The sequence below is a fragment of the Petaurus breviceps genome, unplaced genomic scaffold, assembly GCF_028583685.1.
Source record: "Petaurus breviceps papuanus isolate PSGF00001 unplaced genomic scaffold, PetGlider_PUasm1.0 91041, whole genome shotgun sequence".
Classification (NCBI taxonomy): Eukaryota; Metazoa; Chordata; class Mammalia; order Diprotodontia; family Petauridae; genus Petaurus; species Petaurus breviceps.
In genome coordinates this window covers 18,051,382-18,061,213 of record NW_027187400.1, presented here as the reverse complement: position 1 = coordinate 18,061,213, position 9,832 = coordinate 18,051,382, and positions in this window count along the sequence as shown.

Here is a 9,832-nt window from a genome sequence, read left to right as displayed (position 1 = left end):
AATGGGACCCCACAGAGACGTGTTTTCGCTCACGATCCCCCTCCCCTACTTTCCAAGGTCTTCTCGGACCCAGTCCTCCGGCCTCAGAGCGTCCTCACCTCGGGACACGCAGGAGCCCATCACGGGCCGAGCGGCGAACGGTCGTCCTCCTTCCGTCCGGGGCAGGGCTGGCCGCTCATGTCTCCCGGGCCGGGCAGCGCCACTCCGCCGCCACCGCGGCCCCAGCTCCGGGCGGCCCGGCGGCCCAAGCAGCGGGGCCAGGCTCAGGCGCACGCCCCCTGGGCCCGGGCTGGGCGCGCTCCCCGCCCGCGCCCCGGACTCCCTCGGCGCTCACTAGGGCTCCCGGGGGCGCCGCTGAAGTTTGCGGCCGGGGGCCAGGGCTAGGGGCACGAGAGCCGCGCGGGAAGCGTGGGGTGAACGCCGAAGAGTAGCGGCAGCGGCGGCGGCGAGAGGAGGCAGAGGGCGCGGGGACCCGGCCGGGCCAGCGCCTCTGGTTCCTGCCAGGCAGGAAGCCTCGGAGGATTCGCCCGCTGTAGCCACGTCCCCCTCCTCCCTCTCTCCGCGCTCTGTCCCTCCGCAGCCCTGCCTCGCTTTCCTCTCCGCTTCGTGCCCCTCTCCGCTCTGTGCCCCTCCCCGCTCTGCCCCTCTCCGCTGTGCCCTCTCTGCTCTGCTTCGCTCTCGCTGTCCGCTCTCTATTTCCTCTCTTTCTCTTTTTTCCCCTCCCTCGTTTTCCCTGTCTCACTTCTCTTCCTTCTTTTTGCAGCTCTCTCTGAATCAATCCCTCCTCTTTTGCTGTCACCGCGGGTGGGGTTGGATGGTCCCTGGGGGACCAGGGCGAAGCCTTGAGGGCTCCCTGGAGGAGAAAGCTAGGGCCCCGCCCCTGCCTAGCTTGCTCCCTGCTGTGGTGGAGGTGAAGGAGGGCCGAGCTCCCATGCACCTGTTGATCAGGCTGGGAAGGCCAGGGGCTGGGGAGTCAACAATGGTGAGCCTCCTTTCCTCCAGAGACTGGATGGGGGATGGGGTTTGAGGTGCCTGCACACTCCCTGCCCTCAGCTCTGTGGAAAGAGAGGAATGAATTTCGTACAACTGGAATTATCTCCCATCCTCCCATCTCTACCTGTGGACGTTCTTCCCATCCTTTAAGACCCAATTTGAAGGTCACCTCTTCCGAGTAGCTTTCTCAATCCTGCTAGCTAAAAAGCCTCTTTTTATGGCATCTCTCCTCTGCTAATTCATGTTATATTTACTGGTACTATATTTATCTATTCCTCCACCAAAGTCCTGCTCTGATGCTTCACGGTGGTATGGAAGGGACCCTGTGCTGTCCAAGGCCATCTGTGCCTGTGGAGTTTATGGTCTGACAGGTCCTATAAAGCTCCAAAGGCTTTGAGAGAAATTCAGCCTGCAGGTTATCTGAGGACCAGTCACTGGCCACAGGGTGATGTATTTTTTCATGGGATGCAACTCTTGGAGACTATCTTCTAATGTAGAAGGGTCTAGATCTATACATGCCTAGCTGGAGGAAATTACAGATCTACAAAGTTTCAGAGAACATTTTATCTATTAGGTCGTGAACTTCTCCAGGGCAGGGACTGCTCCCATTTTCATCAGTGTATCCCCAGTACCCAGTAGGGTGCCTAACACACAGTAGGTGCTTAAGAAATATATGTTGAATAGACTTGAGGAGGCAACTTAATGTAAGTGTAAGGAATAACATATTTGGAGTCAAACAATTTGAGTTTAAATCCCAGTTCTACTACTTACTACCAGGGTCACCTTAGGGGAAATAATTTCTCCTTACAGGCCCTCAGTTTCCTCATTTATGAATCCCTAAGGCCCTTTAGAGCTTGAAACTAGGGGTTCTTCAATGCCCTCTCCTCTAACCCTGGGCCCCAATAAAATATGGCCTGAAGGCATCAGGTTTGGTTAACTGTTGCTGCTGCTGCTACAAGGTACATCACTGTTGGGGTTCCTGCCCAAGTCTGTGCTTCTCTTTAGCTACCAGGAAATTGACCAGAATGCTTTGGGGTCTTCACATGGTACTCATAAAGCCTTTGCCCAGTCATTCTTTAATTTGATTCTGACTGAGGTTTGGTGTGGTAGGCATCTGGCCAAAGCAGGCATCTTACCACCTGGTATTATCTTCCTGTTTTACAGTTTAGACAATAAGAGTCAGGGAGGGCAAGAGATTTGCCTCTAGTCACACAGCTAATGGGGCAGCTAGGTGGTGCAGTGGATAGAACCTTTGGCCTGAAGTCAGGAAGACTCAAGTTCAAATCCAGCCTCAGATATCTCTGTATGACAAATTACTTAACCCCACTTGCCTCAGTTTCCTCATCTGTAAAATGAACTGGAAAAGGAAATGGCAAAGCACTCCAGTATCTCTGCCAAGAAAATTCCAAAAGAGTCGGATGTGACTGAAACAGCTGAATGGCAACACACACACGGCTAGTAAAAGGCAGAGCCTGAGATATCCTCCTCTAAAACCCTGATCTCTGCAGCTGTTATGCAGCAGAAGCCTGCTGATGGTGACCGGCACAGAGAGGGTTAGCATCGCATTCGGGTCCAAGCTGCGAGTGGGCACAGAAGTCACCAAGTTCAACCCCTCATTGCCCAGAGAGGGAAGGGGGCGGGCCAAGGTCATAGGAGTAAATGAAGCTGGTATTGGAACCCAGGTCTTTTGACTTCTTGACCAGATATTCCCATTACTTTGGAGTAGAATGTCCAGTCCCTCTTTCATATGATAAGCCTTCAAATATTTGAAGAAACCTGTCCTAGTGAACCAAACGGTCTTCTCCTCTTCAGGTTAAACTTCCCCAGATCCTTCAAGAGGTCTTCCCTGGACAAGGTCTCCAGTGCTCTCACCAAGCTTGGTGCTGTCTTTTGGGGGGCTCTCTAACATGAATATCCTCCTTAAAATGAAGTACTTAGGATGTAAATAATACTCCACGCCTGTGAGCGAGGGGCAAGGGGGTGGATTGTGGTGTGTGTGTGTGTGTGTGTGTGTGTGTGTGTGTGTGTGTGTGATCCATCAGAGGTGGGCAAATCCTTAGAATGTTGAGCTATTCAAGAGTTTCCTCCATGATCTCATTTCAACATGTGAAGCAGGGCAGGGAGAGATTTTATCCTCATTTTACAGATTGGGAACTAAGCATAAAGGGGCTAAATTCAAAGTCGCATAGCCAGTGAGCAGTGAAGACTGGATTAGGAAGCAGGTCTCCGGAATCCTAATCCAGTGCTTCTTGGAATTACAAATTACCCTCAGGTCATTGTACCCTGAGGCTAGGGCAAGTAGATCCCACCCCAATGGAGCCAAAGAAGACAGGGGTGGTGGTCCAGTCCCTGGGGGAACTGTGCCCATCAGGATGTGAATCTTTTCCACCCCAGACCCTGCCCCAGCCCCCACCCCACCCCCAGCTCTCAGGGAGGGAGGTCTTGGTGGGGATTTTTTCTTCTTGTGATGAAATGTTTTATTCAGGCTCTGGGAGGGAGCACCCTGAGTCATGGTGACGTCCTCAAGCACAGCTGGTGACACATTCCCGCCCTTGTCTGGGCAGCCAGTGCCAATGGGGACCAAAGCAAAGTGAAGAAGAGGGGGAGGGGACCCTGCTGAAGGCTCTGAGGCTTGGGGCAGGCACTGCATCACCTCTTCTCCTGGGGATCTCAGTGTCACCTCCAGGAATTTAAACTGGAAGAATGATGGTTATTCTGGTAGCAACAGACAGAGGAATGCCAGAGTTGAAAAGAGCCCTTAGAACCCAGAATGTCAGAGCTGGGAAGAACCTTAGAACACACAATGTCAGAGCTGGGAAAAACCTTAGAACACACAATGTCAGAGCTGGGAGTCCTTAGAATACAGAATGTCAGATCTGGGAGGGTCCTTAGAACACAGAATGTCAGAGCTGGGAAGAACCTTAGAACACAACAATGTCAGAGCTGGGAGAAATCAGAAATCCTCTAGCTGAACCCCCTTTATTTTAGAGGAAACCCTAGAGACTCAATGAGGTTGCCCAAAGTTGTTCAGGGAGCTAGGTAGTAACCATTCTGGATCTATCTAACCCAGGTCCCCTAAAATGTCGACTCCTCCTCCTCCTTATCTCCACGTGACAGCCCTATCTCTTAAGATCTCCCCCACCCAGCAGCTCTCTCCCGATTCTGGGTGTGTTCTGCCCAGGCTGATTGCTGCCCTATGAAGCCTAATTCTGCTCCCTCATGCCCCCTGGGTCAGGGCACCTGGGGTAATGATGATGCTAACAACTCATTTCTGAAGTGCTTTATTACAAACAAAGATAGTAATTGGAATACTTTATAGGTAATAATAAAATTATTTTATAGCCTAATTTAAATGATCTGAAAATAAAGCTAGTTATAAAACGAGACAAAAAGAATGGAAGATTCCCATGAGTAGGAATTGTTTCATCTTTATACATATAGCACCAAACATATAGAAGGTGCCTAATACATGCTGATTATTTGAGGAAAGGGTCTCTCATCTAGCACAGTGCCTTGAAATGTTAATAAATGCTTATTGAATTGGGGGAAAATGCTTTCAAGTTTACAAAATACTTTTCTCTCAGCAGCCGTCTGATATAGATAGGACAAATCTTATTCTCCCCATTTTATAGATAGAAAAATGGAGGGTATAAATAAGGAAGTGACTAAGCCACATGCAGGGCTTTCAGAGACCTTCTCTGAGGGGAAATTAAGACTAAAAATAGCAGTGTTTTGCCTTGGCAGTAAAACAATGCCTAATCCCGGGTCCTTTTTTGAAGGGCAGTAGGTAAATTAGACAAAGCCTTGGATGATGGAGTCAGGAGACCTAGGTTGGAGTCCTGACTCAAACATATACTAGCTATGTGACTTTGGAGTAGATTGTTTCACCTTCTTTGGTCCATTATTGTCATATATAAAATGGGGGTGGAAATGCTTGTTGGTGTGAGAAAAATGCAGTTAGAAATGTGTTATGATTTTCTGCACATGAAAATGGTTCTAGAATCTTATTGTGCTGGTCTGGCGTAGCCCAGGACTTGGAGGTTGCCAGAACTTTTAGAGGTTATATTGGGTAATGGTTAGAGCTCCACACTAAGAGTCAGGTTCAAATTCTGCCTCAGATATTCATTGGCTTATTGAAACTTATTGACCTTGGGTAAGTCTCTTAGCTTCCCCATGCCTCAGTTTCCCCATATGTAAAATGGGGAATAATAATAATACCTACTTGTAGCGGCAAGCACCCCAAGCGTCCTCAGGGTTTGCAGCTACCACAGGTTCTTGGATCTGCTTTGTTAAAGGAAAGCAACTCAAAATGGGTTAACAAGCTTACTTTAATCAGTCAGACATATATCGTTTACCTTGTTCAGGAGAAAAAAGGTCAGCACCCCAACTTCAAAGTATACAGGCATAATTATCAAGACAGAAACATCAAGTAGACAGATTTCCAAACTGTCCAACCATTACATCCATACCCAGTCAACATCTGGGTTTCCACATTCTGGGTTTTTCAAAGCCGGGGAACTCTCAACAACAGCTTCCCAGAATTCAGATCAAATCACAGAATACTTCTCAAAGTGAGTCCCAAAACAAAGCTACACATCAGGGCTTATATAGCCTTCTCCTGGCTCAGAGAATGTAACAACCTTATTGACCCACTGGCCAATCAAAAAGTATCTACTGAAAAACAAGCCTCCCACCCCAGGCTTCAGGTGCACATTAGCCTAGGGGCAGGGAAGATCTTCAAAATTTACATTCTTATTACACTACTGTAGAGTGGTAATGGGATCACAGATTTAGAGGTGGAAGAGATTTCAGAAAGGAGTTGATGCAATTCTTCCATTTTACAGCCAGAGAAACCAAGACTCAGGGAGAGAAAGGGGCTTGCTTAATGGTGCCTCAGAACCAGGATTTGAACCCACATCCTTGGACTCCAGAGTCACTGTTTTGTAACAAACTGTTATGAGGAACAAGTGAAAGTGCTTACAAACTTAAAGGGCTCTATAAACATCACTTATTATTTCTATCACCCATGAGGACAGTTCCCCTTCAAACATTGCCTTGAAAAAATATAATTTTCCTGACATTTTTTGTTTTCACATTTATTATATTTCCCATTGTATCCCTCCCAATCTCTTTCCAAGGAGCCATCTCTTATAATAAATAGAAAAGAAGGGGAAAAAAAATCTCAATTCAGCAAAACTAATCAGTATAAAAAAAATCTGATATTGTATGCACTATTCCACAACTGTAGTCTCCCACTTTTGCAAAGGGGGAAGGGGTTATACCTTCTCAAATCAAACATTGTTTTTTAATTCTCAGAGTGACTTCTATTCCACCCTATGGAAGGGACAGTGGCCTGGTTGAGGCCATTTGGTACCTCTGATACATCCTGTATGTGTGACCCTGGACAATTCACTTTACCTCTTAATATCTAAGACTGGTTGGACCATTGAAGAGCTGGTGCTGATCTGCCTCGGTAGAAGGGATTTCCTCTGTGGTTGCTCTGTATAGCAATGAAATCACAGCTCCAGTACTATTCATCTTTAAGGAACATTATCTAGTTTTTATCTTTTTAGAAGAATCAGTCAGTTAGGAAATATCTATTAAGTGACCACTGTGCTAAGTACCGGGGATACAAAGAGTCAAAAGACAGCTGCTGACCTCAAGGAGCTCCCAGTCTAATGAGGGAGACAACATACAAATATGTATAGTCTATATTGTAGAAATAATTAGCAGAGGGAAGGCACAAATTAAGAGGGGTTGGAAAAGGTTTCCTGTAGAGGATCTGAGTTTAGTTGGAACTTGAAGGAAGTCAGTAGGCAGAGGTGAAGAGAGAGAATTCTGGTCTTGGGAAACAGGCAGAGAAAATGCCTGGAGCTAAGAGATGGAGTGTCTTTTTGTGCAATATACAGGAGGCCAATGTCACTGAATCAAAGAGTGCCTGGTGGAGAATAAGGTGTGAGAAGAATGGAAACTATTGGGGGAAGGGGTGGAAAGGAGGCTAAGTTATGAAGGGCTTTGAATTACAGAGGATTTTGTATTTGATCCTGGAGATGCAGGGAGCCATTGGAATTTATTGAGTAGGTGGGTGACCTGATGAGACCTATACTTTAGGAAAATCACTTTAGTGTCTGGATGGAGGATGGTTGGGAGTGGGGAGAGGCTTGAAGCAGGCAGAATCATTAGCAGGCTGGTGCAATCATCCAGGCATGAGGTGTTGAAGGACTGAATCAGAGTGGTGGTAGTGTCAGAAGAGGGAAGGTAATGTATTTGAGAAATATTGCGAAGATGAAATAAACAGACCTTGGCAATAGATTGGATGGGTGGGGGCCAGGGGGAGAGGGGAGAGATAGTGAGGAGCCAACGATGATCCCTCAGTTGTGAGCCTGGAAGACTGGGAAGATGGTGCTGCCCTCAGTAGTAATAGGGAAGTTAGAGGCAGGGAGGGTTGGGGGGGGGGGGGGGGGGGGGGGGGGGAGGAATGCTGAATTCTGTTTTGGACATGTTGAGTTTAATAGGTCTACTGAATATCCAGTCTGAGATATCTGAAAGGCAAATGGCAATGCAGAGGTCAGCAAAGGGGGTAGGGCAGGATAGGCAGAGTTGAGAATTATTAACATTAAGATGGTAATTAAATCCACAGAAGCTGATGAGATCACCAGATGAAGGGAGAAGGAGGGAGAAGAGAAGCAGCTCCAGAACGGAACCCTGAGGGACAATTTTGATTATGGCATATGATCTGGAGGAGGATTCAACAAAAGAAACTGAGAAGAAGTGGTCAAATAGGTAGGAGAACAAGGAGAGAGCAGTGTCCCAAAAACCTAGAGAGGAGAGACTCAAAGAGAAGGTGATTAAGTGTCAAAGGCTTCAGAATGAGGATTGAGAAGAGGTCATTTGGATTTGGCAACTAAGAGATCATTAGTAACTTTGGAGAGAGTGGTTTTAGTGGAATGATAATGTTGGAAGCCAGACTGCAAGGGGTTAAGAAGAGTGTGAGAGGAAAGAAAATAGAGGCATCTATTACAGACAGCTTTCTCAAGGAGTTTGGCTATGAAGGGCAGAAGAGATAGAGGAAAATAGTGGGGATGGAAGGATCTAGTGGGATGAGGGAGACATGGGCATGTGAGTAGACAGAGGAAAATGAGCCAGTAGAGAGGGAGAGACTGAAGATAAGTGAGACAGTGGGGGTGACAGAGGAAGCAACCTGTTGGAGGAGATGGGATGGAATGGAATCACTGAAGCAAGCAAAGGGATTAGTCTTGGTGAAGAGTAAGGCCACCTCTTCATGTGAGACAGGGGCAAAGGAAGAGATAATGGAAGAAGGCACCTGAGGATAGTAGATAGGAAGAGGGGAGGAGAGGGAGCTCATGGAGAATAGCTTCAATTTTTCCTGTAATTAAGAGGAAGGGTTCTTAGCTGAAAGGAAGGGAGGAGCGAGAGCTATGGGAGGCTTGATGAGGGATAAAAAGATGTGGAAAAGTTGTTGTGGAGAATGGTTTAGTGAGTTGATGGGGGTGGTATATAGTAGGATTGCCTGGCAGCAGCGAAAGCCCAGTTGAGGTTGTTTAACCTAATTTTGTAGTAGATCCAACCAGAACTGTTGCATTGCTAAGAACTCTCACCTCTATGATCTCCCATCCTCTTACTGAGCACTTCTATCACTAAGCCTTCATTCTTTCCCGCTACTCCTGACTTATCTTCTCATGAAATTCCCTACATCCCTCATTGGGTCCCCATCCCTCTTTCTGAACACTCATCAACTTCCAAACCCCAATTCCCTTCAAAGAATCCACCTCTCCTTCTTTCCTCAATGCTTGGCAGTGCCTGGCACATAATAAACTTTTTTTTTGTTTTTTGGTTTTTTTTTTGGGGGGGGAGGCAAGGCAATTTGGGTTAAGTGACTTGCCCAAGGTCACACATCTAGCAAATGTCAAGTGTCTGAGGCCAGATTTGAACTCAGGTCCTCCTGACTCCAGGGCCGGTGCTCTATTCACTGTGCAACCTAGCTGCCCCAATATACTTTTTTTAAATGCCTATTAGCTGACTGACTAAAGCTACTTTCTCTTACTGGGCCACCTCATATTCTTTCACTAAGTACTCATACCTTAACTGGTCCCTATCCCCTTGCCTGATTTCTTTCATCTTCTTTTTGCACTTAATGGTATTTTTTCAAATTACATGTGAAGATAGTTTTCAACTTTAATTTTTGCAGGATTTTGAGGTTCCAAATTTTTCTCCCTCCCACCTCTTCTTCCCCCTTCCCCAAGACAGCATGCAATCTGATATAGTTTATACATGCACAATCATGTTAAACATAGTTTCACATTAGTCATGTTGTGAAAGAAGGGACAGAACAAAAGGGAAAAACTATGAGAAAAAAAAACAAAAAAGTGAAAGTAGTCTGCTTTGATCTGCATTCAGACACCATAGTTCCACTCTGGATGTGGATAGCATTTTCCACCATGAATCTTTTGGAATAATCTTGGATCATTGTATTGCTGAGCTAAGAGCTAAGTCTCTCATAGCTGATCATCACAAAATGTTGCTGTTACTGTGTATAATGTTCTCTTGATTTTGCTCACTTCACTCAGGATCATTTCATGTAAGCTTTTACAGGTTTTTCTGAAATCTGCTTACTCATCATTTCTTATAGAACAGCAGTATTCCATTACATTCATATACCACAACTTGTTCAGCCATTCCCTAATTGATGGGCATCCCCTCAATTTCCAATTCTTTTTTTAAAAGTGTTTTTATTTTTATTTTTTGCTTTTTTTTTTGGAGGGGGAAGGTAGGGCAATTGGGGTTAAGTGACTTGCCCAAGGTCACATGGCTAGTTTTT